Source organism: Mus caroli, chromosome X, assembly GCF_900094665.2.
Source record: "Mus caroli chromosome X, CAROLI_EIJ_v1.1, whole genome shotgun sequence".
NCBI lineage: Eukaryota > Metazoa > Chordata > Mammalia > Rodentia > Muridae > Mus > Mus caroli.
In genome coordinates, this window is record NC_034589.1 from 126782635 (window position 1) to 126790041 (window position 7407).

The window sequence follows — 7407 nt, forward strand, 5'->3', positions numbered from 1 at the left end:
GTCAGGCAACCCTGCGCTCCCGCTACCCCGGCGCTGATCCAGCCGGATGAGCATGTTCAACATCCTTAATCATCAGGGAAATGCAAATCAAAACAACCCTGCGATTCCACCTCACACTAATAAGAATGGCTAAGATTAAAAATTCAGGTAACAGCAGATGCTGGCAAGGATGTGGAGAAAGAGGAACACTCCTCCATTGCTGGTGAGATTGCAAGCTTGTACAACCACTCTGTATCCATTCCTCTGTTGAGGGACATCTGGATTCTTTTCAGCTTCTGGCTATTATAAATAAGGCTGCTATGAACATAGTGGAGCATGTATCCTTCTTACCAGTTAGAACATCTGGATATATGCCCAGGAGAGGTATTACGGGATCCTCCGGTAGTACTCTGTCCAATTTTCTGAGGAACCACCAGACTGATTTCCAGAGAGGTTGTGCAAGCTTGCAGTCCCACAAACAATGGAGGAGTACTCCTCTTTCTCCACATCCTCGCCAGCATCTGCTGTCACCGGAATTTTTGGTCTTTGCCATTCTGACTGGTGTGAGGTGGAATCTCAGGGTTGTTTTGATTTGCATTTACCTGATGACTGAGGATGTTGAACATTTTTTCAGGTGCTTCTCAGCCATTTGGTATTCCTCAGTTGAAAGTTCTTTGTTTAGCTGTGTACCTCATTTTTTAATAGGGCTATTTGGTTCTCTGGAGTCTTGAATTCTTTGCATATATTAGATATTAGCCCTCTATTGGATTAGGATTGGTAAAGATCTTGTCCCAATCTGTTGGTTGCCATTTTTTCCTATTGACAGTGTCCTTTGCCTTATAGAAAGGCAATTTTATGAGGTCCAGTTTGTCAAATCTTGATCCTATTATATAAACTACTGGTGTTCTATTCAGAAAAAATTCCCCCTGTGCCCATGTGCTCGAGGCTTTTCTCCAATTTCTCTTCTATTAGTTTCAGTGTATCTGTTTTTTTGTGGAGGTCCTTGATCCACTTGGACTTGAGTTTTGTACAAGGAGATATGATTTGTATTCTTGCACATGTTAACCTCCAGTTGATCCAGCACCACTTGTTGAAAATTCTGTCCTTTTCCCACTAGATGGTTTTAGCTCCCTTGTCAAAGATCAAGTGACTATAGGTGTGTGAGTTTATTTCTGGGTCTTCAATTCTATTACATTGGTCTACCTGTCTGTTGCTGTACCAATACCATGCAGTTTTTTGTTTGTTTGTTTTTTTTTGTCTTGTTTTTATTTTTGTTTTTATCACAATTGCTCTGTAGTACAGCTTGATGTCAGGGATGGTGATTCCACCAGAAGTTCTTTTATTGTTGAGAATAGTTTCCAATATCCTAGGTTTTTTTTGTTATTCCAGATGAATTTGCAAATTGCCCTTTGTAACTCGGTGAGGAATTGAGTTGGAATTCTCATGGGAGTTGAATTGGATCTGTAGATTGCTTTTGGCAAGATAGCCATTTTTACTATAATAATCCTCCCAATTCATGAGCATGGTAGATCTTTCCATCTTCTGTGATCTTCTTCAATTTTTTTCAAATACTTGAAGGTCTTATCATACAGATTAAGAGAGAGAAAAGATAAGGTGAAGTGGATAGTATAACAAGGTAATCCCATGATATGGGGCTTACTTGGTCCCTGTGAAGTTGGCATAGTTTCTTCCAAATTCCAGAGAGTACCATTTGGATAGAGTTGGAACAACACTATATGATTTTAAAAGTCCGATCTGGACTCTTGATGGAAAATAGTTAATAAAAAAGGATAAAGCTGCACACCAAGTCCAGTTAGCAGGCCACTGCAGTAATCCAGAGTGAGAAATCACAGTGATGTGACTTTGGTAGTAATGGTGGAGATGGAAACTGGTTAGATACTGTCTTTAAAAACATGGGCAAGAATATTTGCTAAGACATTCAGTAAACAGTGTGAGAGAAAGAAAGCAGAAAAAGTTGGTACTGTGATGAGGAAAATTGTGAGAATTTGAGGGGTATGGAAGAATTGTAGACTCCATTATGTATCTTTTTTGCATTATTTTAAAATATAAATGAGCAACTTCATCAGCTTAAGAGATGACTCAGTGATTAAATACAGTTATTGCTCTTGCAAGTCCCACCAACCATACAATAAATTACACTTTCTGTAATAGCAGATTTAAATGATCCTATACTCTCTTGGCCTCCATGGGTACTGCACATATGTGGTATAGTTATATACAATGGAAGCAAAACTAATATGGAAAGAGATGGAAAACATGTGATCAAATATATTATATGAAAACATTAAAATATACACCAATATAGTTATAATTTATAAATGTATATTTAATTGTTTAATTATATGTAATTAATTTATAGTAAATTTACAAATGTATATTTAAATATATATTATATTTTATATAAAATTACATATATAATATATGTATACTTGTCTATTCAGATATATAGATATATCTTTATATGTTCCCTCCACTTTCAGTCACAACTACATCATCTTGCAAACTCAGTCTGCACATTCTTCTGACAGATCTTCACATTTGGTGTTAAGTGAGCCTTTAAAAACAACTGCGTATATCCTACAGCCTCTTTCTAGGATGTCTCCAGATACTTTCTTCTGGTTCTCCATCTCTAAGTAAGAAAAATCATAGGCACATAAGCTCTTAATCTTCTCCCATCAAGCTTGATAGTATAAATCTTTACCATTGTCTTTCACTGGTCATAGTGAATACTAGTAACATTGACTGAAAAACTCAGCTCAGTAAGAAAGTGTTCATGAGACCAGACAATCTGACCAACATTTCCCACTGTTATTCATTTTTTAAAAAAAAAAAATACGTATTTATTTTATTTTCTCTGAATGGGTATGTTCCTGCATGTATGTCTGTACACCATGTGCATGTAAAATATGCAGAAGCCAGAAGAGGGCATCAGATCCCCTGGAACTGGAGTTACAGACAGTTGTAAGCTGCCATGTGGGTTCTGGAAATGGAGCCCAGGCTTTCTGGAAGAACAATCTTTCTCTCTCTCTCTCTCTCTCTCTCTCTCTCTCTCTCTCTCTCTCTCTCTAAGATTTTTTTAATTAGATGTTTTCTTCATTTACATTTTAAATGCTATCCCGAAAGTCCCCTATACCCTCCCCCCTGCCCTGCTCCCCAACCCTCTCACTCCCACTTCCTGGCCCTGGCATTCCCCTATACTGGGGCCTAGAATCTTCCCAGGACCAAAGGCCTCTCTTCCCATTGATGGCTGACTAGGCCATCCTCTGCTACATATGCAGCTAGAGACAGGAGCTCTGGTGTTACTGGTTAGTTCATATTGATGTTTCTCCTATAGGGTTGCAGACCCCTTTAGCTCCTTAGGTACTCTCTCTAGCTCTTGGAATAACAAAAAACCTAGGAAAGCAAAAACTATTCTCAATAATAAAAGAACCTCTGTTGGAATCACCATCTCTGACCTGAAGCTGTACTACAAAGCAATTGTGATAAAAACTGCATGGTACTGGTACAGAGACAGACAGGTAGATCAATGGAATAGAATTGAAGACCCAGAAATGAACCCACACACCTATGGTCACTTGATCTTTGACAAATGAGCTAAAACCATCCAGTTGAAAAAAGCATTTTCAACAAATGGTGCTGGCTCAACTGACAGCTATCAGGTAGAAGAATGCAATCTTGTCTCTTAAACAATGATCCTTCTCTTTGCTCAGTCTTCACCTTTATTCAGGTATCTTCCCAGTTCAGATTTTATGTCAGAACAAGAAAATAAAGACATTGGCAATTATAAACACCTCACACAATGACAAAAAATTCTCAGAGTTTACTAATGATAATAAATGTCTGTGTGTGCATACATGTGGGTTTTTGGGCATGTGTTTATGTAAATATGTGAAATTAAACGTACATATTCATTCATAAAACTCAACAGTAGATAAAGCAGAAGTATCATGTGTTTGGAACCAGAAAATAACTTAAGCAAGTGTCTGCTAGGAATGTCTGAAAGCTGTTTACAAGCCCAACTCCAGGGAAACCAACTTGCTCTGACCTGAGAAAACACTGATAAGCAAAGAGGTTTTTTCTGCCATCTTGAGAGTAGGCTGAAAGATGAAGAGAATGTTGTGGGTTTCTTAAGGAAGGGCAGATGAACAAGCATGTCTTTGATGCTTCTGTAAAAAGTCTGTTGTGGAGATCCCTCTCTAAATCCAATTTATTTATTTAGACTTACCTTGTAGCTCCAGCAACTATAGTGCAGGGAGAATTTGGCAGAGAGCCTTGCCGGCAGAAAGCAACCAGAACATCAGGACCCTTCTTCATTGAACACTAGCTGGAGGTTGCCTACTGAACAGCCCTAAGTTTTTTTTGTTTTTGTTTTTGTTTGTTTGTTTTTTTTTTCTGAACCCTGTTCTCATGGGACCAGCTATATGGGTCAGAGATGAGCCTTATACCATTAAAAATGGATCATTGGCTATAACTTTTTTAATTTCTGCCAGCAGAGGAGAGTAGATTAAGTGTCATCGTTTCACTTCATATCATGCTCTTCTTTGTAGGAAAAGTTCAGAAAACAACCCAGCAAGAGAGCTTTCAAGGAGTTGTTGCCTTGGAGAACTTTGTTACTGTTGGATGAAAGTGTAACTCTGTTTAGGTATGTAGATTTTGGCAGGCATGGCATAATTGCTAAAAAAAAAAAAATGGCTAGAGGAAGTTAAGAACTGGGAAAGAAAGAAAAAAAATATTTTGAAGTTTCCTGAGTCTAAGTAACCGAGAAGTGGATATAAATGTGAATAGCCTATCCTGAGCAAACTAGGACTAAGGTGTTTAGTTGGACACTAGAACAACCACAGAGCTTATTGCTTTGACAATGAATAGTAGTATTAGAGGACCAGAAAGGGAAGACTTAATGATTAATTTATTCCTTCAATTGTTCGTAATTCAATTATTCACTCAACAATCCTTTATCGATTATTCACTCTGTGTTCTATCTATTAAGAAGTAATTTTGTCTTTAGGAATCAAACAGACATGAATATTCGCTGTAGGAACCACATTTCATTGATTGAGAAGATAGATAGGCAAGGAAGCAAATACATCCATAAAATCCTATACCAGCCAAGCATGATGGTGTGCACTTAGGAGGCAGGGCTAGGGTAGGGTCAGAGGCAGAAGGATCTTTATGAGTCTGAGGCCAGCCTTGTCTTTATAGTAAGTTCCAGTCTAGCAAGAGCTGCACAATGAGACCTCTTCTCAACTCTTAAAATAAACAAATAAAAACAATTGAGCAAGCAAGTCAAAGCCCTATGGCAAACGCTCTTATATACTGAATCATTTAATAGGAAGTATAGAAATGATGATATATGATGTAACAATATAGACATATACATAGGAATTAGCAGCACATGAAGATACTTATACTCATAATAATGACTTTTATATAGCCTTTGTGGATTATGCTATCCAGTACTCATTCTTTCCTTTTTATATCCAAGCATTCTGAGGATCAGAGAGCTGAAGTGACTCATTCAAGGTCGAGGAGGTAACAGTAGAAAATTAATTCCATTGTCAGTTTTCAAGGCCCTAGTGTACTATTCGACATCAAAACACTTGCTGAGGCTTTATATGTGTTGCAGGAGAATACCAGATACTATGTTTTACATGCACTTGACTGCCATTTGGTCTCATTAGTTTTGTTTGAAGACTGAACAGGAAACTAAATCTAGAAGGGGAATTTTGTTGCTCTAAGGTTACACAGAGTTTCATTTCAAAGCAAAGGCCAGAGCTGGGGCTTCAGACTTCTGGACTAGTTTCTTTGTTAAAATCCTATTTCTTCACTTTGTTGAAAGTCTCCTAAATTTAAATCCCTGTTAAAATGGTTTAATTTCTGAAATAAACTACAAATAGTAAAGTTTTCTTGTACCTAGAAAAGAATGGAGGCTGTGATGTAGAAGTGCTTACCAAGTTCACATGAGGTAAAAACTTCAAGGGTCAAAGTTTGATTTCCAGGCTCTTTTCTTTTCCTTTAAAGCATAACAGGGTTACTTTCTCTTCCAGTGTCTTAGTATTCCACAGGACAAACACAAAGAGCTTATAATAGTGTGTGTGTGTGTGTGTGTGTGTGTGTGTGTGTGGCCTAGAAGATTTTAAATGGAATCAACGCCACAAATGGCTTAGAATGATGCCCAACAAAATAGTAAATGGTGATGATACAAGTTATTTATGACAAGAAAGATCAGGAAAAAACATATTTCCTTATTTTATACAAGGCGAGCCAGGAAGAATTAACTGATTTCTTGCTCTGTGCCTAGCATTGTGTTTGTTACTGAAGAAATACGATATTATTCCCTTTGCCATTAAAGAGCATTCCCTTGAGGAGGACACAGATTCATGTCTAGCTCACTATAATGTCATGTCTGTTCTCAATGAGCATTTCCAACAACAGACATTATTTGCTGTCATTTATCTCTTTCTCTTTATCACTTAGCTATTCAGCATACAGAATGTTAAAGACCAGATGGTGTTAAGCTGTCTATTTTAGGACTAGTTGTAAAAGTTCATTCCTGAGCTTACATTTAACACACTATCTTAATGAGAAAACCATTTGCAGAGCCTTTATGGAGTACTTACTCTTAGTGGGTACCTTGAGATGGATATAAACGAGTGGGGCTTTGTGGAAGACTACTAGATTTCAAGTCAGAAATGTTGAACTTGAGTCAGGAGCTTGCTGCTGACCAGTTGAGTGACCTTGGATGAGTCACTTAACTGCATTGCTGGGAATAGCATATTAATAAAAGTGGGAAAACAGCTGGTTTTCAATTAATCACACATTAATCAGTCTCTTATTACTTCAAGATGAGAGACAGGGTCCCTTCCTTAAGTTAACTCATAATTTTTAGAATATTTAGTAAGTCATGAAAGAATATATCTGGCTTCCTATACTTTACCATACCAATGAAAGTAGGTTTTTTTTAAAAAATACATATACCAACAACTTTATTATGAATACAATAAACTCTTTTATATAACTGTCACCTGTAGTTTTCATAAATTACTACTCTCCTATTTTATTTGTACAAAAAAATGGGCTTCATTAAAACATTCTAATACATGTACACAATACACTTTGATCATACTCATTCCATTATATTCTATATTTCATTTCTACTTCCCTTCTCTGCTAGTTTTCTTTGTAATTCATATTCTTATGAAATCTGTATTTTGCAATGAGAGAAAGCAGCAACATTATTCTTCCTAAGTCTGGCTTGATTTCTTAATATGATCATCTCCATTTCTAGTTCCACCTACTTTCAAGCAAATGTCATGAATTTGTTCTTCTTCATAGCTGAATTGAATTGCTCTCTCTCTCTCTCTCTCTCTCTCTCTCTCTCACACACACACACACACACACACACACACA

The 7407-nt window shown here is 37.1% G+C and overlaps 1 protein-coding gene across 1 annotated transcript in view; it reads left to right on the forward strand.

Moving 5' to 3' along the window:
• Il1rapl2 (interleukin 1 receptor accessory protein like 2) overlaps nucleotides 1-7407 on the forward strand; it is a 1226021-nt gene that overhangs the window by 502737 nt on the left and 715877 nt on the right. The gene's annotated exons all lie outside the window — the stretch shown is intronic.